The sequence below is a fragment of the Toxorhynchites rutilus genome, chromosome 3, assembly GCF_029784135.1.
Source record: "Toxorhynchites rutilus septentrionalis strain SRP chromosome 3, ASM2978413v1, whole genome shotgun sequence".
NCBI classification, from domain to species: domain Eukaryota; kingdom Metazoa; phylum Arthropoda; class Insecta; order Diptera; family Culicidae; genus Toxorhynchites; species Toxorhynchites rutilus.
Genome location: NC_073746.1, coordinates 146,118,891 through 146,142,567, shown reverse-complemented (window position 1 = coordinate 146,142,567; position 23,677 = coordinate 146,118,891). Strand labels below are relative to the sequence as shown.

The window sequence follows — 23,677 nt, the reverse complement described above, 5'->3', positions numbered from 1 at the left end:
TTAAAACCCCGACTCTGTTACATCAAAAATGCTAATGAGCCTAAAAAAATGAACAAATGGAATAAAAAAGACAACGTGTAGAAAACACGGCTTATTTCGTGATCCATCCGTATCTGACGGAACGCAAGACACGAAAAAAAAATTAGCAGATCAGACGCGAAACACGAGAAAACTCGTGAGCGGTCTTTAATGTAATAACTGATAGCTCTATATGTGTAAAGTGAAATCCATCAGAATTTTATTTGATTTTTAATTTTTAACGAATACAGCTAAACCACCTCACGACACAATAAGACCGCTTTGTCTTCCTTAATATTATAAATTGAGAATTTGTAACTTAAAACGTGACTTCAAATCATCTGGTCGGATTTCAAAAACGCATTTTGGTTATGCATTTGATGATTTAATATTTCAAATAAAAAGCTGCAAGTGCCTTCTATTTTTATTAAATCTCAATATACGAGGGCGGTCCGATAAGTACTTAACCTCATCGCCCGATGATGTCAGCATCGCAAGAGAGATTACTTATCTTTTTAGTACATTCTCGTAAACGGCTACTGTCAAAATTTCAGCCGAATCGGACTCGTAGTTTTGTTTTGACCGTGTGTGGAAGCGGGCGTGTCCGCGGGTTTTAGAAGAATGGAAAAGAATGGAAATTCCGCCGTCGCCACGGCCAAACTGGTCGAATTGCACTACGAACTGCTGCCCCATCCACCGTATTCTCTAGAATTGGTCCCGTGCGGTATTTCTTGTAGCATTAATCTTTGTGTTTTGTATAACGCGCTCCCATTTGCAAGTCTGATTATAACCTAGTTGTGAAAATAATTGGATAAACATTCAATCTACTATCAAATTGATGTAAGGTACAAAGGGGCAAGTTGAAAGAATTTTCTCGAAGTTCAACTTGAAAGTTATCTTAAAAAATCACTAAATCACTAAATTGAAACCTGTTTGCAGCATATACAAATGACTTTCGATAAAAAAAATATAAATTAACATTGGATGTTCCGAAAAATGTCAATTGTAGTCAATGTAGAGAAAAAAATGATTTATTAGCATTTACATTTACATTTACAAGTCATTCGTGTGTTTGCTGATGCATCCAATTTTTGTCCACCAACCATACACACGCTCGTTTTCTGAAATTGTGATTTCCTTGCGAAGTAATTTTTTCTTTAGGCTACCTAATTAATTCACCCCATCTTGTACATTCCCATTGTAGAATTCTGGAAACGCTTCTAATACAACGTTAATGCTACTCAAATTGGAAAAGTTTCTGGGATTTAACATTGCCGTAGACTTGTCGCAGACTGCGACAAATATTCTTTGAAATGATCCGCCTTTCGCTGTCCATTGTTCTGATAATTTCGTCTGCTGCTATTCCAACGTAAAATTCTTGTCGCTTTTCAAATGATCTTCATATTTAATAGCATTAGACATTGAAACAACGTAAGAAAAGTAGTCATGTCCCTTGATGTTGCTTTGTTCAAATGTAAGAAAGAGGATATGTTGTGGAAACTTGTTTAGAAATAAATCCAACTAAATCTAAACATTTTTATGCAAATGACCATTTTCTACATGCTATGAGTCTAAAATAAGAAATGAATTGCGTAATGTAATATTTGAACGACCCTCAGTTACAAAATTAACAAATTTGACCTGTATCATGTATGTGTATTAGGGTGCCAATGAATGTATCGGAAAAAATCGACCCTAAAATTTCAAAAAGTTTCCCTATACAAAATGTTTACCATCTCGAACTAACACCCTACGCCAAATATTAGCTCAATCTGATTTAAGAGAGAGTGGCGCAAAGCGATCAAAGTTTGAGTTTTTTGAAAATCGAAAAAATCACCCAAAGGGAGAGTAAAAAAAAATCGGGGGTTTCGAAAAAAAAAATTTGATGCCCAATGTCTTAAAATTGCATGAAACGTCGAGATCTAATGTCAGCTCGAAAAAAAAAATTATCAAAAATCGACTCTCTGGGACTTCGGAGTACGAGAGGAAACATATGGTTTTATGTGCCAATAAAAATAATTATCTCGATTTTTCATTCGGAACTTGTTGCGAAATGTTGATTAGCTCAATAGAACTTCATTAATAAGTATTGTAGACGTTAAAATTAGAGTTTTTTTAAAACCGAAAAATCACCGGAAATCGGGGTTTTCAAAAAAAAAATTTGATGTGAAATGTCTTAAAATTGCATGGCACAACGAGATTTACAGTTATCTAAAAAAAAATGTTGTTAAAAATCTACTTTTCAGAGGGAAAAACGACCAAGTGCCAAAAAAAATATTTTTTTTCGAGATAACAGTAAATCTCGACAAGTAATGCAATTTTAAGACATTCGACACTAACTCTTTGGCCCCCTAATAACGAAAATATGAATGATTCTAATTTTTTAAGTTAACATCATTCATTGATACAGCAATCATCGACAAATAAAGTCCGGCATCTGTAGCAATATTTAAAAAATAGTCGATTTTCACTGATTCCAACTTACCCCAGGGATAAAATAAACATGGGGTATGTTAAAATGTTCAGAGCTATATGGAAAAAGTTTGTTCAGTTTAGTTTTAAAACCACTACACTTGATTAGGGGTAGTGGGGGCAAATTGGTCACCTGCTTGTTTGGTAGTATTACTATTGACTATTAACACCGTATTGATAGGCACCTTATGTTTGAAGAATTTAATGAACTTTGAGTCACCCTGTACTTCAGTTGAGCTGTCGCATGTCGAAATATAAATAAAAACAGAAATTGCTCCCTCGATAGCCATTCGGCCGTAGTTTTGTGCGCAAGGTATCTAAGGAATTTCTCGTTAAATTTAGTTTCTTCAATCTGATATGTTGGACAAATCATCAGTTTGGACGACTGTTCACATATTCTAGGAGAGGTGAACAAATATTTTGTTCAATCTCAGCGATTAATTAGCATAGAAATTACTTTGATGCTTGGGGAAAAGTGGTCATAGGTGCATAACGACTTACAATGTTATGTTTATTAAAGTTAATATACCTCATCACATTCTGCTCTTGAAGAGGTTCCTTTTTTGCCTTTGACCCTGGAAAAATATGCCACTCCAACTTGTATGCATGAGAAAATTTGATTTGAGTCTCTAGGTGAATCCAAGCTTATTTCATACATGTACCTACAATATCGAATATGATTTGAACAAATTAGGACAAAAAAACGCTTATATTTATCCCATTTAGATTGATATGTACGAGTGACCACTTTGCCCCCACTAGGTGACCACTTTACCTCCAAGTTCTATTTGTCACCTTTTTTTTCTAATGATGAAAAATATACTATTTTGAATTTTTATAGTAAAAGCCGTATGCTATCTTGAACAACAACGAGTTGAACTATAATATTCTTCGAAAAACGGGAATTTTAGCGGTATGTGGACATTTTAGCGGAACATAGACAAAGCTGTTGAATTTTTTTATGATAATTTGTATAGAATCATAAACGAACATGTTCCAACAAGAAAGAAAAAACTTAATACAAATTCAAAAACACCAATATGGTTCACCCGTGATATTAAAAATCTCAAAAACAAAAAATAAAAGCTCATGAAAGATACAAAGCAAACCAAACTTTGGATAATTTAACCATATACAAAGATATTTGTAAAAACCTTGATACGAAAATATCACTACAATATGAAAGCTATATTACAAGGATAGAAAATAATATTAAATCCGATCCTAAGAAATTTTTCAATTTTGCCAGCGATAAGATGAAATCTTATAATTTCCCATCAAGTATGAAATTTGGAGAATACGTTGGATCAAATGATAGTGATATTAGTAATCAATTCGCCCGGTTTTTCCAAGGTAACTACACAACAAATAACATGGTTCGAGATTACGATTATTTTTCGTTTTTACCCGAATGTGCAAACTCGGTCTCAATTGATAATATTACCGCTAACGAACTTCTTGTCGCGCTGGAGGATCTAGATTCATCTAAAGGTCCCGGGCCGGATGGTATCCCTCCAATGTTGTTGAAAAAGTTGGCATCGGCTTTCGTTCATGCTATGTCCTTGCTTTTCAATTTATCTCTAAAATTCGTAATATTTCCTTCTGTCTGGGAAAAATCATTCCTACTACCCATATTCAAATCTGGTAACCGTTCAGACATAAGTAACTATCGTGGCATCACCATATTATCTTGTATTCCCAAATTATTTGAATCCATTGTCAATACTAAAATGTTCAATCAGTTAAAACGTTATATTTCACCGAATCAACATGGTTTTTATAAAGGAAGATCCACTGCCACAAATCTGTTAGAATTTGTATCCTATTCTCTTGCGGTAATGGATAGAGGCAACGTTGTCGAGACGCTTTATACAGACTTCAGCAAGGCTTTCGACAGAGTAGATATTCCAATGCTTATTTTCAAGCTCCAACATATGGGGGTAACTGGAATTCTATTGAAGTGGGTAGTATCTTACCTCACCAATAGAACACAGTTTGTTCGCTTTAGAGGAAAAATCTCTAGTCCAGTGCATATCACATCCGGAGTTCCACAAGGTTCTCACTTAGGCCCTTTACTTTTTATCCTAATCGTAAATGATGTGTCACTAGTATTAACTAGCCTCAACATTCTAATATATGCTGATGATATGAAATTGTACATGGAAGTAACCAAATGTAGTGATCTTGTGATTTTCCAACAAGAAGTAGATGTTTTCTTCGAATGGTGCGCGAAAAGTATTTTAGATATTAATGTGAAAAAATGTAATATTATATCGTATACTCGAAAACATGAAACTTATGACTTCATATGTTCTCTAGGATTTGAAACTGTAGAGAGATGCGTCAAAATTAGAGATTTAGGTATAATTCTCAATTCTCAAACTCACTTTTGGCGAAAATTACAATACAATGATCAATAAAGCAAATAGTATGCTCGGTTTCATAAAAAGATTTAGCTACAATTTCAGTGATACATACACAATAAAAACATTGTATATAAGTTTTGTTAGATCTATTTTAGAATATTGCAGTGTTGTATGGGCACCCTATCAAGAACTGCACTCCAATCGAATAGAATCAGTACAAAAACAATTTTTATTATTTGCCTTTGAGAAAGCTAGGCTGGACATCATATCCCCATCCCCCATATGAAGCCCGTTGTATGTTAATAAATATTGAAACACTTGAGAAACGCAGAGAAATTGCCACAATTTCATGTTTAATTGACTTAGTTTCACACAGGATTAGTTCTGAAAACTTACTTGAAAATCTAAATTTTTATGCACCAACACGAGCCTTGCGAGCACGGAATTTGTTCAAACCAACTTCATTTCGAACTTTATATGCTATGAATGGTCCACTTAATAGAATGATGAGAACGTACAATAAGTACAGTAATGTAATTGATGTGACAATGACGAAGAAATTATTGAAAAAGTCATTGACTGAAAGATCATTGTATTCGTGAATTACAGTTTTGTCATATATGTTTGCTGCGTTGCATTTCGTAATTCATTATTAATACAAAATACATGATACCTCACATAACTGATTTTCATCAATATAGCTATTAATTATTCATTAAGTATATTGTAATTGTAATGCAATGTATGTAATTGTTGTATACTATAGTTTGACGAAATAAAGAAATAAACACTGGAAATGGACATATTCCTCAGGGTGACCACTATGCCCCCACTTCCCCTATCTCTATTTGATTGCCTGACGTGCAATTCTGGAGATATTTTTGAAAAAAATCAGTGTTTTCGGACCGATTCAGTCAGCTCGCAAAAATTTTTGTTTTGATTCCACGGAACAAGGAAAAGTAAACAAAGGCGCGGATTGCGTTATAGCGTTCCAATATTCTAGTAATGGCTGCCATAAGGTGGGTTGAAAGATAATATTTACTAAATATATTTTTATCGCATCAATCCATCATTCCTAGTAAAATAATATGGTTTCCGTTTTAACTTACCCCAAATTTAAACTTGCTCCGATGTATCTTATTCAGTTTCAAAATAAATACATTTGCAGCAGAAATTACGTATTTATTTCGATGTAATATAATGTGATTGTACATAAATAATCCATCCAATAATTATTAACAGTTTTTAATGTTATCCAATCAACACTAAGCCAGCCACTACCGATTATCGGGAGCCAGTTATTATCCGTTGAGCAAACAAGCACACATTGTATTTCTAGCGTTGTGGTTCGACCCAAATCATTTGTCCACATTCACTGTCATAAAATGGTTGCAGTTTACTTCTGCATGTGATTGTTTCTGTTTCCATGGAATCCACTTGCTAATTCGCTCAGACCATTTGCGTAGTCGCTTCCAGAGTTTCTCAGGGATATATATTGCTAGCCACTATCTTACATCTGGTGATGAAGATATCTTCGGAATCGTACTTTTGCTAGCTGGACAAATCCCCAGAAAAACAGTTCAGATCCTAATGCGTTAAGCATACGGCACAGGAGAGCATGCTTCACATACAGTATTCTGTATCCAATGCACTGGGACTGAGAGTTGTAGGGTCACGCTAATAATAATTGGACCAATGTAAGGTGGTGTGAACGGAATAACTTGGTCATAATAAAACATGGAATGAGTAAAATTTGTGTTTCTCGGGAGTAATTTTACTCTGCAATTAAATTATTTAATTAGGAGGGGGAAAGTTTGTAGTGATTTTAGCGTGTACACTTGCTGGGCACAGGACGAATGAGGTAAAATGTTATTGATAGTTAACCCAAATGATCCATTCATCGTTTGTCATCGTACCCTTGTCCCAAAATAACATCAGCTAAGCACATCAATGTGTCCCAATCCCTCCCGGAATTCCTAGTCGCTATAATTACTCCCTTATGTTTTGCGAATTGTTTGTTTTAACGAGTTTCCTGGCTTCTAGGGAATCTGTTGTGACTGAGTTGTACGAAGTGTGCTTTATATGTATATGTAAACGGCATACCAGAAATTAGTTTGCCAATGGCTTGAAACCCTTTTTATATGGATCTAGAATTATTCTGTCTGAAGACATTTGTAGATAAACTTTGGGTGACGATGTGTTATGTTGGTGATAACTAAACCGCACATCAAACGAACTATCGTTGGGGAGAGAGTATTAGATTTTTTTTTCCCATGATGCATTAAAATAGAGGACAATATTCGAAAATATCAGATGGGGTGAGAAAAAAGTAGACAAAAAGAATATTTTTGATAGCGGAGCTTCTAATACAAATATGGAAATGAGTATGCTTGTTTCAATATTTCAACTATAAAGGGGTATATTTTTCCTCTGGCATTTTTCTGTCGATCTGTTTCCTCCACATGGAGTGTCAGTCACCGATCCGAACTGAAGGCGAACCTACCTGGACACCGCTTATCAAGCTCAACAACACATGAGCCAGAGGACATCAACTTGACTTCGCTTGACCAACCTCTGTGCGCCCATTTAACAAAATTTCCATCCACGTCTGATTCCATCTGCACGAATAGTAATCTCCATGGCAAATAAACCACGAACCACGGAACCAAATTAGAAAACTACAGAACAAGGAACGCGATCCCTAGGACCCGTTCGAGAGGTTCATTTGCGGGGATAATTTGCATTCCACATTCCACGCACCTTGTTGGTGAAGGTGAAAATTGATACCGAATGCATCCTCCTGGTGATATTTGTTAGTGCAGACCTCCGAATGCTGATGGCACTAATCAAACTCATTGGTAAACTATTCGCGGTTGATGACATTGCGTCCGAACACGAGATGTGATTCTTGCGAGTCAATAGGAGTTTGTTGATTAGTGTGAACCGAATGTGGTTACATCGTTTTTTTTTATTCTGAACTATTTGAGATAGACAATTAACAATTAGCAATTTGCACAAAATTTGATGATTAAATAGTTGAATAAGTTGCGGAACTATACTCAAATATATAAAATAATTTAATAAACATTGGCATGAAATCTCTGAGAAAATATACAAAAAATCACATTCCTCGTATGATAGAGTTCCAGTACTAGAAATTGAAATTAATGTCCGAATGCCACTATAGAGGTAACATTCTAGTTATCAATGTGTAGTCTATTTTATAAATTACTTTTACTAAATTGCTACGATATTTCAAACTTTTGAAATTTAATATTCTTTCAAAATATTTTATCTTCACTTTGAAGAGTCCGACATGGCGCCACTGTATGTCAAACTTTGTTGAATTGGAAGAGTTTTCTATTGAAAAAAAAATTTTTTTTTCAAATATCGAATGACGTTTTTTTTGAGGATATGGAGCTCTTAAAATTAAATACAATTTTTAGTAACATATTTTGACAGTGCATTAGCAATATTGTTCTTCCTAAATAGTTTAATTATTTCCAAACAACTTTTTCGTACATCATATTTCAATGAGCCATCTTGGTTTCGAGTTACGATTTAAAATCGATTTTAAACGAATTAAAATCATTTAAAATCAAAATCATCAAAAATCAGTCGTTATTAAAAATAACTACCACCATATGCTCAAGGTTTAGAAAAGAGGCGCGTTAAATCCATCGACAGATTTGACGTGGAATTGCTTTATAATATACTAGCTGACCCGGCAAACTTCGTCCCGCCCAAAATTTGTTTTACGTTATCAATACTTTCAAACATTCATGTTTCCATACTATGAGCAAGTTCATGGGTCCAATCGCAGAACTGTTCATTGATTGATCTTCTAATCGACCCCGTTTAATTTTGTATGGCAGCTCCCCCTTAGAGAGGTAGGTGGAGTGTCTAACCACCGTAAAAACATTTATTGCACCCTTAAACATTCGCATGCCAAATTTTGTTCCATTTGCTTGATTCGTTCTCGAGTTATGCAGAATTTTGTGTTTCACTTGTATGGGAGCCCCCCCCCCCCCCTTTAAAGAGGAGAAAGGAGTGTCAAACTACCATAGAAACATTTATTGATCCCTAAAACCTCCACATGCCAAATTCGGCTTCATTTGCTTGAATAGTTTTCGAGTCATGCAAAAATTTTTTTTTCATTTATATGGCAGCCCCCCTTAGAGAAGCAGGAAAAGTATCGATTATCCATAGAGACGTTTCGTGCCCCCTAAAATTGTCACATGCCAAATATGGCTCCATTTGCTTGATTAGTTCTCGAGTTATGCAGAAATTTGTCTTTCAGTTGTATGGCAGCTCCCCCTTAGAGATGGGGTGGAGTGTCTAACCACCTTAAACACATTTATTGCACCCTAAAACCTTCACATTCCAAATTTGGTTTCATTTGCTAGATTCATTCCCGAGTTATGCAGAAATTTGTGTTTCATTTGTATGGCAATCACCCCTTAGAGAGGGGGGAGGGGTCTGGAAATATCATTAGAACCTTCCCCGACCCCAAAAACCCCTACATACCAATTTCCATGTCGATCGGTTCAGTAGTTTCCGAGTCTATAAGAATCAGGCAGACAGACAGAAATCCATTTTTATATATATAGATTTCCGCGAGAGGGTGTGAGAGTTACACTTTTTGGGATTATTGATGGCTTGTTCCGATCGATTCAGTTTTCGTGAATTCGAGTATAGTATCCGGGTTGAAAGTGGCATCAAATTGCAACTCATTTGAGGTCGGATACGAAGAAAATATTTTTCTTCCATGAGAGCTGTTCTCCGGTATCATTTGTGGATTTTTTTAATTTAGAAGTGATGTTTTGAGAGCGTTGGGGATGTAATCCTCGATTCTTGAAGATTTTGCTTGAATGTTTCACCAGGAATCGTCTATATCGATATTGCAGGGAAATTAAGAGAGTTTTTTTTAGATGGGTGTCAAAGAACAAATTGTAGAGCAGTTAGTTAGCAGTTTTTATTTAATTTATAGAAACAATCAAGTTCAATATGAATTTTTAGGGTGAAATTAGTAATAACACATTAAAAATTACTAAGTGTTATGTTTTCACTTCCAAAATATTCTTTAAATGCACTAGTTTAGATATTCCACTACTATATCATGTACTAAATTTTCTCGACTTTCAAATGGATGCACCAGAATCGTCTTTCGTAGCGTAGTTTTTATTGTAAAGCAACAGAGCTCGAAACAAAAAAAAAATTATAACTTTGTCATTGTTAAAATTCGAACGTAGAAGGATTTTTCATCAAATATGATCCTTCGGGTGGCAATGGATGTATGGAAAAAATTTCATCATCGAATTTTAAAAACCGACCATGTACATTTTGTTTATTGGCCCAAAAAATTACCTGTGCAAAGTTTCAGCTCAATCGGACATGATTTAGGGGTTAACGTTAATAACTTTTTTTTCCGTGAACGGATTTTGGCGATTTACATACCAAACGAATCTGAAATTCCCAAAGATTTGTGTTATCAGTACGCGCCTCTATCTGACTGGCAGCACTATTCCATACAAACAAATGTACGGAGAAACCATAACTCGACAGGAAAATTACACAATGGCCAAATGGTCAGTTGCGGTCAATAGGTGTAGATTATAGAAAGGATGAAGAGAGAAAAGGAGAAGATTTCGAAGAAAGGAAAAGATAGGTTTTGAGAAGGACAAAGGTCAGTGTTGAAATAAAAGTGGAATTGAAAGGAAGTCTAAAAGAATTGTTTAACGCTAAAGTTCATACTTATAACTATTGGAACGTACAGTTAACTTAAATCTAATAGTTATTCAAAACGGTAAAAAATTACGCTTAAACTAGTGAATTATTATTTAATTAAAAGTTATCTAACTAAACTTACAGTCCGATGTCAATGCTAAAATCCTAGTCCTACTTAAATCTAATTGCGCTTAATAGTAAGATTAATCAAAAAGGTAATAGTTTGCCTAAGTTTATTGAAACTATATCTAATTTAAAATTATTATTAATCTAGTAGCTTAATCTAAGGGTTTCGCTCAGGTACGATAACAAAAATTCAGAATAACAACGTTGTTGGCACCCGAGAAAATAGTAAACGCGAGTTATAAAATATTATATTCATAAAGAACATATATTCAACAGAAATTTTATAATTTTTCAATCTGTGTGAAATAAACAAGAAAAAATTATAAAAGTGGAAATTTCATCTACTTCGGTGCCCCAACAATTCGTTTGATATGCTATACATTACAATTCCATTGTCTGTATATGGTTTAAATTGATGAAAGTTGGAAGCATTCCCATTTCCTCATACATTTGTTCTGTCCTTCGTGTACTTTCCCGAACAGAGCTGTCAATAACGAGCAACTTATCGACGAGCAACGAATGGGAATCGTAAGATGTAAAGTCTCCGTGAACTAAGGAAAAGAAGAAGAACGAAGGGGAATATTTGCCTAGAGTATAAACAGTGCATCTCGCTGAGGCAAACTTTCATTCTTTGTGAGGAAATCGACAGAACAACATCGTTGCTGGGCGAGATGGACGGCGAGGGATCGAATGCCTTTCCCAAGGTAATGGGGGTGGATGAGTAATATGATGGATAAAGTGAAGTTTTCAAAGGGTGTTTTTGAAGGTTACAGACGAATGAACTGAAGGAGTTTAAAGTCTCAAGCAAGGAAGGAAGGCAAACTTTCAGTATGGTTCTGTATCCAAAGCAATGAATATCGCTTGTTCTTTCTTGTTTTGCGTCATCACATGTCTTCGTTTTGGAAATTACTCACTCGCTGATGTCTCTGGATTGCAATCATTGCATCAAAAAGACGCCATTGCATTAATGTTTTGAGCTACACAATTATGTGGGGAATCATCAAGCTAGGCTATCGTCAGCTCACCAAGAAAATAAATGTTCTGGAATTTGGCCAGTGATTTGGTTTCGCATGACGGTAGGGAAATTCTCTTCACAAAGGATGACAGCTAAGCTAATCTAGACTGGCAATATCAACAGAAGGGCTTCTGTTGAGAAAAGCGCAAAACGGAGATAAAAGTATGTATATTTAGTTGCTTCAAGCCATCGATATATGGATATTTGTGTGCGTACGTGCGTGCTTCATAACCTGACGTAAAAATAGTGCATCTTCGCTACGCTGAAACCCCATTTGTATCTGCTCCCGTGTGCATTAGTCCAACGCAACAATCGCCCAATTTTTTTATGCTATGATTGACGATTGTTTGGTGTTGCAGGTTATGCAGTCGTAATTTAAAATATAAACAAGAAGGGGAGATAGCAGGAGGGAAATATTTACGCTAGGGTATTAGTAATGAATCTCTGCTGAGGCAAATATTCAGCGTTTTTCGAAGCAGTGAAAATTGTTTGTTTTCTGTCACCAATGCATTGAACCGACGCTATGGTAAAGCACGTATTAAAGTTGTGCACCAAAAAAATATTTGGGGAATACCAAGTTATTCAATAAGTTATATTTAGTTATTAATTTATTTGGGTTCGCGTGCCAGTCGCAAAACTGTCTTCAACTAGCATTTGCGCTAATCTTGATCATAATGAACCAGTGCTACTCTTTTCGAGGTTGTTGAGATTAACAAATAGAGTTTATATCGTTTATTTAGTCAACAATAAAGTAAATGTTGTTCTGGATTTTTGTATGTGATTTGGTTTCGCTTGGCAGTAGCAAAACTTTCTCCACTAAGGATGACAACTGCGCTTATCTCGAGCATGTATTGTTCAGCGAGCACACGAATGAATCATCAAACAATCATCGTCAAATGGTTCTACAATAACAAAACATTTCAGGGCGACCAAACTGGTAGAATGGTTATTTCAAAATTTTCGTATTATAAAATAATATCCGCAGTTATAAACAAGCGACTAGAATTAAACTACAGCGTAGTTCTACGTCAACAATGCGGTCGTGTCTTGAACATAACCTCCTATATTTTTTTGATTCTCGAAAATCTTTTTTTGGAAAATCTAATTTTTTTTTCGATGCCAAATGACTTATAAATGCATGAAACGCCGAATATCGAACTTTTAGGACCAATGAAGGTATGGAAAAAAATAATTATCGAATTTGAAGAACCGACCATGTACATTTTGTTTATAGGCCCAAAAAAAAATACCTGTGCAAAGTTTCAGCTTAATCGGACATGATTTAGAGGTGCCTCAAAGCACTCAAAGTTTTGAAGACATTATGAAATATGAGAAAACATTTCAGTATGATAGCGTATGTGAATTTTTGTGAGATATTATTTTCATAAATTTCTATTGGCCGGAAAAATTTTCAAAGGAAGTAGGGCTTTTGTATCAGTTTTGTATCGATCGCTTTTTATCAGTGTTACTTGTTTACTTTTGTTCTTAGTCATTTACAGAGACTTTTGCCTTTTTTTAGACTTTTGACTTTTTTTAGTGTTCAACTCAATAATTACACCTCTGATAAACATCAATGGTTATGATATCGCCACTGCGCAAAGCTAGTCTCGGGGTCATCCACTCGCTCTTTTCAAACTTTTCCAAGCAGAAAATCCACAAGTATATAGAATGAATTCAACAACGAGGTACTTTTAATGACTCTAGAAGACATTAATTCAGTTGCACTAGAACATTTGAATAAGTGTGACAATGTATTTTTATAAATTTGGACCCATATTATACAATAGATTAACTTAGATGTGTCAAACGACCACTTCACAAAACGAAGGTTTTCCGGTTACACACCGTTTCAATAATCAGTTTTATGGATATGGTTTGAGCTACAACCAAAACTTCAAATCCGAAATAAACAAATGGAGTTATCACAGTTCCGTTTTTGTGGAAAAACCTGGGCGATATTTACCCAAACAACGGTATATCAGGCAAATTATCATTTCTAAAGTCATGAAATTTAGTTCGCAGTTGTGAAATATATTCTTTGTTCACTTTTATTGAAATAAACTTCAAAACTTCAAGGCAAGTTTAGTGAAATGCACTATATCTTCTTCTTAAATGACGTTAACGTTCCCTGTGGAACTTTTGCCGTCTCGACGTATGCATTCACTAGCGTCGTTTATTGATACTTAGTTGAGGTTTCTTAAGCCAAATAACACGCCTTGAATGTATTCCGAGGGGCAAGCTCTTGAATACGCGTGACCACAGTGCAAGTCGAAGGAAATTTCTTTGACGAAAAATCCCCCGGCCAGAACGGGAATCGAACCCGAACACCCGGCATGATAATGTGAGACGCTAACCACTCGACCACGGGTGCACTAATACGCTATATAACAATGCCAATTAATATAAACATTGATTAAGATATCAAACTTTGTCCAATTGTAAACTATGAATTTTTGTTTTTTCGATAAGACTATGAAGAAATTTGAAGACATTTTTTTCGTACCATGTGAAGACATTTGAAAAAATCACCTGGCATCCCTGCTCACCTGTACCGTATGTCAAACCAAGGCGCCTAGAAGTATCCTAAGACGGGCCAACTTGCTAAAACTACTATTCAGCCATCTTGGAAGTCTACTGTGTTTTGTTTGTAAACAAAACACAATACGCTTGTGCACAAACACGCTCGTGATCAGTCTGTCTCTTTCACGCTTCAAGCAAATAATTCCCCTTCTGCTTTCTTCCGTACTGTTTTCATATACCGCTACCCTAACCAACTTAGTGACAAAACGGCCTCACCTTAGGATATACTTCTAGGCGCCTTATGTCAAACCACGTTGAACTCAAACATCGATGCATGCACGCATACATGGGAGAGAGAGAAAGAGAGGAACAAATTCGTTTTGGGGGAAGTCACTTCAAAAAATGCAATGAGGACAATTTGACTGGGAAGAATTAAATGATATAGTCGAGTCGGTAGAGGGAGATAGCGACTAAACTCCCGACTGACTGTTTAGTCGCTTTGGCGGAGAAACTGCGTGAAGAAGCCAAAAGTCATTACTAACTGAATACGGATATAGTCAGTCAGATAGTCAGCTGACTATCATCAATTGACTATGACTATGCAGAGCCCTGTTCACATCGAATCCGCACAAGAAGAAAAGAAGCCCATCGAGCAAGGTGGTTGTACTAGGTGGAGCAAAATATGGGAAGAATTGGTCCCACCATGGGTTGAACAACTGCAGCCATGGACTGGGTTTATTGATGTAACATTGTGAAGAAGATTTGATCTCTCAATTGTATGTAGCATCATGTGAACGTGGGAATTGGGTCGACATTTGTGCTTGGCGTTTTGACAGTTCTTAGTGAATCCACTTTTCGTTGCTTGTTTTTCCTGCTTTATTCAACACAGGAAATTTTTTTCTCGTTTATTTTTTCATTGATGAAATAGTACGATTATTTTGCTGCTTGGTTTGTCAAGTGTAAACCAAACCTCTTTCAAAGTTGTGATATGCAGCAAAGCGTGCTATACCGTCGCAAGGGCCAGATGTCATGAGTTCTTCAAAAGACATCCCTCGCAGAACGACAGTCATCCCCCTCTACCCGTCTAGGATCAGAAGCCAAAAAAAAGCATGCAGACAGGGAAAAGGCGAAACAAGCAGACTTCTACCGAAGCATAATGATTATGCCATTGAAGTGATATTATCTACACGAAAACAAACTCAGTTACATAGCCTGCAGACGTTGGCTGTAGATTCTGTATCCTGATATGTACACAGTTTCATATGATGTTGATTCGGTTTTCATATGATGAGGAAAGGGAAGTCATTTCTCTTTCCACCACACTAATTGATTTTCCGGAGAGAGATAGCCGCAGACAGAAGCTATCGTATGTGAGGTCCCATCGATTTGGGCTTATGATTAATTTTGCTCTTGTTTATGAGCAAGAGTAATTGACTTTTTCATCCTATTCACATTTTTTATGCCAGGTATATGCCCTCACTTAAATGCTGGTCGATCAATCATGAGGAGTGCGAATTCCATAAGCAACTGTGAATGAAGAAAACATCATGCTTCTGCTGCAACTCGAACGGCTTTCTCGATTACTATTCAAAGATTATTTCTTTCCAAATTTTACTGACTTTAACGTCGACCTTAACTTTAACGTCAAACGAAGAGCATCATCTTTCGGCTCTTTTCTGCAATATTTGGCTTGCCAAATGCTAATCTGCTGCATTTCTACGCAATTACATGGCCAATGGGCGGAGGGCTTTCAAATTTTCTTCTATATATATATATATATATATATATATATATATATATATATATATATATATATATATATATATATATATATATATATATAAATGGATTTCTGTCTATCTGTCTGTCTGTCTGATTCTTATGGACTCGGACACTACTGAACCAATCGACACGACAACTGGTATGTAGGGGTTTTTGGGGTCGGAGATGGTTCCTATGATAGTTCGAAACCCCTCCGCCCTCTCTAAGGGGAGGCTGCCATACAAATGAAACACAAATTTCTGCATTTCTCGAGAACTAATCAAGCAAACCAAACAAAATTTAGCATGTGGAGGTTTTAGGATGCACTAAAAGTTTCTATGGTGATAAGACATTCCTCCCCCCCTCTCTAAGGTGTGTGCCATACAAATGAAACACAAATTTCTGCATTACTCGAAAATAAATCAAGCAAACGGAACCAAATTTGGCATGTGGAGGTTTAAGGATGCAATAAATGTTTCTATGATGGTTAGACATTCCTCCCCTCTAAGAGGGGGGGGGTTGGTTTACCTGCCATACAAATGCAACACAAATTTCTGCATTACTCGAAAATGAAAAAGCAAACCAAACCAAAAATGATATGTGGAGGTTTCAGGATGCGATAAATGTTTCTATGGTGGTTAGACTCTCCTCCCCCTCTATAAAGGGGGACTGCCATACAAATGAAAAACAAATTTCTGCTCACTCGAAAATTGATCAAGCAAACCAAACCAAATTTGGCATATGGAGGTTTTAGGAGGCAATAAATGAAGGGCGGGGGGGACTGAAAAACTCGAGAACTAATCAAGCAAATGGAATAAAATTTGGCATATAGAGGTTTTAGAGTGATTGGTGATTGAAATATGAGATAAGCTTTCAATACTATTTTATTCGCTTTCTCCATCATCTATCGATATCATTACATGATAAAGCTATGCCGTCCCAAAATTATCTACCGATATTATATAGCATTCAATGAGCTTTAATTTTGTTTCAATTTTCCATCGTTTCATGTTGAGTGTATCTCGAAAAATATAATTTTGTAATATGTAATTTTTTCGCCCTACGGATGTTTTCTGAAATCAGACGAAAACCAACGTGAGGATTTATGCAGGAAACCACGCTGCGGTTGGCTTAGTTATTCTCGAATTTTTCACCATCTGCTACTTCAGCCATATAACATCGGGAGAGGTTAGTCAGAGTCGAATTATATTTGATATTGTGTAAACTGTGGCGAAATCTGTACGAAAGCGAAGATTTGAGACACACATGGTGGCTTAATTTATGTGGTTCATTTTATTCGTTAGTTGAAGGGTGGTTTCTATGATACAATTCACAGTTTAACAGATTTTTACAACACTCATTGGAATAGGCGAATTTGAATTTCTGCAGATGTTTAATAAGCCGGCAAAGTAGTCCACGCTATCTCAAAATGATTAAAAAAGGAGAGTGGTATTTTTACACAACTTCTCAGTACCTTCTCACTTCTCAGTTGAATCGTTAATGATGTTTTGGTGTATGCAAATATTGTACTATGCAACCAAAATGATGTATGTTAATGAATGCAAAGCGTGGCCATCAACTCTTTCCCTATCACAGATTTCATTATCGATCACATAACAACACCCTGAAATGTGGAAAAAAATTGTCAATGTTATAATTCTTTTTCTTTTCAGAAGTCAAAAAAATAATTACAAAACTAGTGTGACAAGTCACCTGTTGAGTTTTCGTTGTTGGTTTGCGCTTCTCTCCACCCACTGTATTTATTAAAATTATTGTTAAAAAACGAGAAAACACCCATTTAAAATAAAATTTAAAAACAGCTAAATAGGCTCCTTCGAATAAAATTAAAAACTATACCATTATAATTCCAATGAACAAAAACGTAATAAAAATAAAATGAAAGATTAATAAAAAAAATTATAGATATCTTGGGTTTAAAGGGCGGTACATAGTTATACACAACACGAATCAAGGTTTGTAAACAGCACAGTCAACATTACACGACACATTATAAACATCGCACAGGTTCGACTGAAAGCAATGAAAGAAACCCGAACGAAGGAGATTTGGCGGGTCGAGAGAGATCCGGTTGGATCCATTCGGGACTGACTGAAGCACCGCACAAAAACCTGACGTGTTCTAGAAAACTCCGAGAAGACCAAAAAGATAATTCGTTGAATAAAATTCCCCCACGATCAACTTCCTTCACAAACTGGGAGTCGCAACCCTGGACGGTAATCAACACAGAGTTGTGTGATGGTTTCGTACTGAGATTCATCGAAATCATCAGATGTTTGTTCCTGGTGAATCGTGGTGGATCATCGATCGAGCTGAGGACCAGAGCTGAAATCCCCAGAGAGAGAACCCCTGAAGACAACTCAGCAACCAACCGGATCTAAATCTCCACCGGATAGACGAGCCAACGCGAGCAAGCAAGTAAGGATCAACGGCGAGCCCTGACCCTAACACAGGACACTTGTGTGTACCCTGTAAAAAGTGAGCTGTTAGGGAAATAGGGCAGGAAAGAATTGTTCATAAAAAAGTCCGTGTTGCGACGAAGAACAAACTGAAACCTTTTCTATACTTTCACGCACATACATTTTATCAGATTAAATTAAATTATATGATAAATAAAACTTTCTACGGCCCATGTTGTACGCTGCCGGAGGCTCAACCGAGACTGAACTCACGACTAATCATGATCGACTGATCAGTGCCGAAACACCTTATAGTTTAGCAGACAATTGGGTTGATTCTCATTGTGTCATTGTGTGGTATTTTCATTACGAGTACAATCACTTTTGATCGATTTTTTTTGGTACACAACTTGTGAGGATGATATACATTTGAGTCACAAAAGTCCGTCTTGTTAGGAAATCTAATTTTTGTGGTGTCCATGCGGACAGCTAGGGCCAAACAGGCCTCAGTTTCACTATATGAATAAACGGCGCGGTAAAGGAGCGAAATCCGTGAAATCAGCTCGTCATCCACGTTATCCACATATCCAATTTCCAAAAATGGGTCCAAACACGAGAAAAATCTGGAACCTGCATGAAAACTATATTTTATCGATACACAAATCATCCACTATCCATTTACAAGATCGTGTACACTAGAGATCAGATAATGTTAAAAATATGGCCATAACAAGAGCATGCAACCCATTCCCAAAGCAGCAAAGCAATAAAAATTTCAATTTAACTCTCAGCTCCAGTATTGTACATGTACTGATGATTGTTCGCTGCCTAGAGCGGCATTGAACGCTGAACTTATTGATAATTCAAGTAGTTTTTATTAATCTTTTAGTAGTATCAGCTGACTATGTGACTGACTATATGCGTATTCAGTCAGTAATGACTTTTGGCTTCTTCACGCAGTTTCTCCGCCAAAACGACCAAACAGCAGGGGTACGACTAAAACGTCAAATCCCTCATATTGCCAGTGTACCCAATATCGCTGCGGTTCACTGACATTTTGGTTCTATCAATTACTGTTGTTTACAACTCGGTCCGGTTATATAGTCGAATAGTGGCTAACTTTAAACTCCATGTTAAATGTGAACACCTCCATGTGAAACCGAAATATAAAAATCGCTCATGCAGTTAGAATAAAGCAGCGCATTTTTCGATTTCAATCCTCGTAAAAGATATGTTGGTAAACAAATGACGCCATATTGATTTTGATTTTTGATTTATATTCAATTGATGTCTAACCCCTGCCAAACAGTCAGTCGGGAGTTTAGTCGCTATCTCCCTCTGCGACTATATCATTTCATTCATCCCAATCAAATTGTCCTCATTGCATTTTGAAGTGACTTCCCCCAAAACGAATTCTCTCTTCTTTCTTTCTCTCTCCCATGTACGTGTGCATGCATCGATGTTCGGGTTCAACGTGGTTTGACATACGCTACAGGTGAGCTAGAGTATTTTGTACCGTACACGAAAATTACTCTCACGTATAAAATAGCATGCAGTGTGTGTGCGCTATTTTGCACGCTATTTACTAATACTAACGCGAGGATCTTTATAGCATACTTGATAAATGTCTAAGTTCATTGGTTTGAATTCACGATGGGTAGACAATACACCGTCCATTGATGGGGTAACTACATCCTTGCATCAGAAATCAAGTTTTCGTTCTTTATATGGACGTAAAATAATATTGCGTACGCGGGTACAAAATTAGTGTCAGAGGGAAATGGTAGTGTGGATTGAAGTCAGTTGAATGAAGAGGCAGATTTGTATTCATTAGTCGCGTCAGTTAAAATAACCACTGACTGGACTAGTTCACCAGTCATCCTTCTAGTCAATGCTAGTCAATTCATTTTATAGTCAAATCACTTTTTGTTGGCGGCGACTGCCGAAGCAGCTCTAGTCGAAGCGAAGCTACGGTGAATAGAGTCGGTATTCATTTTTCACCTTCGAAGATTTCGGGCCCTGAACACAACTTTCACCGTTGGAAAGTTCTTTCTTCATATCCAGTTTGAAATGCGCTGTATTTTGATGCCACTATAAATCCTGAGACAACGCACGAATTCACGATGATTGAAAACTTTCATAAATTCACATAAGATCTCCCCCGACAAAAAAATATAGAAATTCAAATTATTCAAATCAATCAAAAACGATCTTAAATCAAATATATGTAACCCGCGGTAATTTCTACTATAAAACGTGGTAATATATTGCTCTATCGATCTGTGAACTTGTTTGGATAGAGCTAAAAAATATATACATATGCGAATATCTATATATATATATATATATATATATATATATATATATATATACATACATATATATATATATATATATATATATATATATATATATATATATATATATATATATATAAATGGAGTGATGTCTGTCTGTTTTTTCTGTCTTTCTGTCTGTCTGATTCTTATGGACTCGGCAAATAAATTGGTATGTAGTGGTTTTTAGGGTTGGGGAAGGTTCTTATAATAGTTCGAGAGTTCTAGAGGGGGTGGTGCTGCCATACAAATGAAACACAAATTTCTGCATAACTAGAAAAGTAATCATGCAAATGGAGCCGAATTTGGCATGTGAAGGTTCTAGGGGGCACGAAACGTTTCTATGGTAGAGAAACACTCATCCCCTCTCTCTGAAGGAGAGGGGGGCTGCCATACGAATGAAGTATACATTTCTGCATAACTCAAGAACTAATCAAGCAAACGGAACCAAATTTGGTATGTGGAGGTTTTAGGGGGCAAGAAACATTTCTAAGGTGGTTCAACACTCCTCCCACCTCTCTAAAAGGGGGCTACCATAGAACTGAAACATACATTTCAGCATAACTCGAAAACTAATCAATCAAATGTAGCCGAATTTGGCATATGGAGGTTTTAGGGAGCAATAAATGTTTTTATGGTGGTTTGACACTCCTTTCTTCTCTCTAAAGAGGAGGAGGGGAGGGTACTGAACAACTCGGGAACTAATCAAACAAATGGAATAAAATTTAGCATATAGAGGTTTTAGGGATCGATAAACGTTTCTATGGTGGTTCGACACTCCTCCCTCCTCCCTAAGGGGAGGCTACCATACAAATGAAACACAAATTTCTGCATAACTCGAAAACTAATCAATCAAATGGAGTCAAATTTGGCATGTGAAGGTTTTTGAATATGTTATGAGAAATGTTTCTATGATGGTATGACACTCCTCCTCCCTTTGTAATGGAGAGGGGGTTCCGTAATAACAATACACATATTTCAACCAAGCATATTGCAACCAAACATGATAATTGATTTTTTTTTAATGTGATAAAACGTACTCCTATATCTTCTTCTATCTATATAAATAAAAATGGATCACTTTCAACACTTTTGGCTGGTTCGTCCTTTAGTTTCATTTTTGGAAGAATGTCGGGAGTGAACCGAAATGCTGACGAAGCCGCATTGCCTGGTAATGGACGATGAAACCTACGTCAAAGCGGACTTTCGTCAGCTGCCGGGCCTGTTGTTCTTCTCCGCAGAGGACAAATTCAGCGTTCCGGAGAAGATTCGCAAGCAGAAACTATCCAAGTTTGCCAAAAAGTACATGGTGTGGCAAGCGATCTGCTCTTGCGAAAAGCGGAGCGCCCCCTTCGTGATGACCGGCACGGTAAACGGGCAGGTTTACCTTAAGGAGTGCCTACAGAAGCGCTTACTACCACTATTGAAGCAGCACGAGGGCCCGACCATCTTCTGGCCGGATCTCGCTTCGTGCCACTATTCAAAGGACGTGTTAGAGTGGTACGAAGCCAACGGCGTCACCTTCGTGCCAAAGGAAATGAACCCGCCCAACGCGCCGGAGCTTCGCCCAATAGAGAAATATTGGGCGATTATGAAGCAGGCCCTCCGGAAGAACCCAAAAGTTGTCAAATCGGAGGCGGACTTCAAGAGAAAATGGATTTCTGTTCAAAAAAACTACAACCTGACGTTGTACAGAACCTTATGGACGGGGTAAAGAGGAAGGTGCGAGCATACGGGCTTGGGCTCGAAGTATGAATAAAAAGAAAATGCCAAAAGTTGTTTAATAGTTTTTATTTTACTGTCTAAAATTTTCAAAAGGATCTGTCTACTGGGCGAATTTCTACAGCGTTTTTTCCGTGATGCAATTTGATGTGACACACCCTTTAGCTGTCTCTAGTATTTAAAATGACTTGTAGTTAAGAGCTTTGATTGTCTACAAAAATCTATAAATAACTATTGCATTGAACACGACTAGCTGTTAATCAAATTAAACCACTCGCTCGCGGTATCATAGCGAAGATTGCCAGCGGTACAGACAAATTAAACTTGAAATTGATTTCTTACTGCATCAACGAAAGAAACAACATCCGAGGGCATCGAAATAAATTTTCGGTACATTGGCATTCGATCTCTTTCGCTTTTCCCGTAGGTGCATATTTCGACGCGTTTACAAATTGAAAATAATAAATCCAACCCTTCTCAAATTTCCGGTCTGTAAATGGCAATCAGATATGGAGGCGTAAGTCTGCCTGCGCCCATGTGCTTTCCGGGGATGCTAAGTGTCTAATTGGATCCGGATGTATATTAATGCAAATTTTCGCCTTTCGGGACTATTTGCGTCATTACGACCCTGAACTAAATTGTTTCTTATCAGGACGGCTTTAAAGCGTAGTCGCGCATGATAAATTGTTTTTTTTGCAGACATCCGTTTTGAAGAACAGAATGATGGTGGTTGTAGGCACCTTTTTTCTTTTTAGGCATGAATTGTGCTTTTTGGTTCTTTCGGTGATGAATGTTTTTGTCCCCTTTTTTCAATGGCCTATTTTAACTCGTGCAAATGTAATTTATGTCGTCGCCATCAAGATTCATCGTGGACCGACAAAAAAAATCAGAAGGGCTCTTAGAATGGAAAGACGTATTATGATTCACGAGTCATTTGCCTGTCAGTCTCCGGTATATCATAGACATAACCGGAAGAATCTTTTGGCAGTTTTCATCTACTGCCTTTCCATTATGTAGACTTCGACAAATTTAAGTATTAATATCGATTATTAACTTTTCGAATGTATGTGAACTGCCAACAGCAATAGTTTAAAAAAGATGATATCGATATAATGTCCTCTGATCACTCGCATTGAATTTCAGCGTTAGTTTAATGTATCCAGACGATTGCACTCCCACATCGGATTGCCGGTACTA

The 23,677-nt window shown here is 36.7% G+C and overlaps 1 pseudogene; it reads right to left on the bottom strand.

Moving 5' to 3' along the window:
• Nucleotides 1-13,204: 13,204 nt before the first annotated feature.
• On the bottom strand, nucleotides 13,205-13,327 carry LOC129780992 (U4 spliceosomal RNA; annotated as a pseudogene).
• Between the last annotated feature and the right edge of the window lie 10,350 nt (nucleotides 13,328-23,677).